The sequence below is a fragment of the Corvus kubaryi genome, unplaced genomic scaffold (genome assembly GCF_017639235.1).
Source record: "Corvus kubaryi isolate FWS band 111438036 unplaced genomic scaffold, C.kubaryi_AGA036_p1.0 37179, whole genome shotgun sequence".
Lineage (NCBI taxonomy): Eukaryota > Metazoa > Chordata > Aves > Passeriformes > Corvidae > Corvus > Corvus kubaryi.
The window spans coordinates 840094-840339 of record NW_024581049.1 but is presented as its reverse complement, the minus strand read 5'-3'; the positions used below and the strand labels follow the sequence as shown (position 1 = coordinate 840339).

The 246-nt window shown below is 71.1% G+C and overlaps 1 long non-coding RNA gene across 2 annotated transcripts in view; it reads left to right on the top strand.

The window, feature by feature from the left end:
- Nucleotides 1-6: 6 nt before the first annotated feature.
- Nucleotides 7-246, top strand: part of LOC121661582 — a 2965-nt gene continuing 2725 nt past the window's right edge. For both annotated transcript variants that reach the window (XR_006015035.1, XR_006015034.1), the window contains exon 1: nt 7-244. This is a non-coding gene — a long non-coding RNA (uncharacterized LOC121661582). The remainder of the gene's footprint in view (nt 245-246) is intronic.

Genomic DNA, 246 nt, shown 5'->3' with positions numbered 1-246 from the left:
GAGCAGCGCTGAGGTGGCACCGAGCAGCGCTGGGGTCACACCGAGCAGCGCTGGGGTTACACCGAGCAGCGCTGGGGTCACACCGAGCAGCGCTGGGGTCACACCGAGCAGCGCTGAGGTGGCACCGAGCAGCGCCGGGGTCACACCGAGCAGCGCCGGGGTCACACCGAGCAGCGCTGAGGTGGCACCGAGCAGCGCTGGGGTCACACCGAGCACCGCTGAGGTCACACCGAGCAGCGCTGAGGT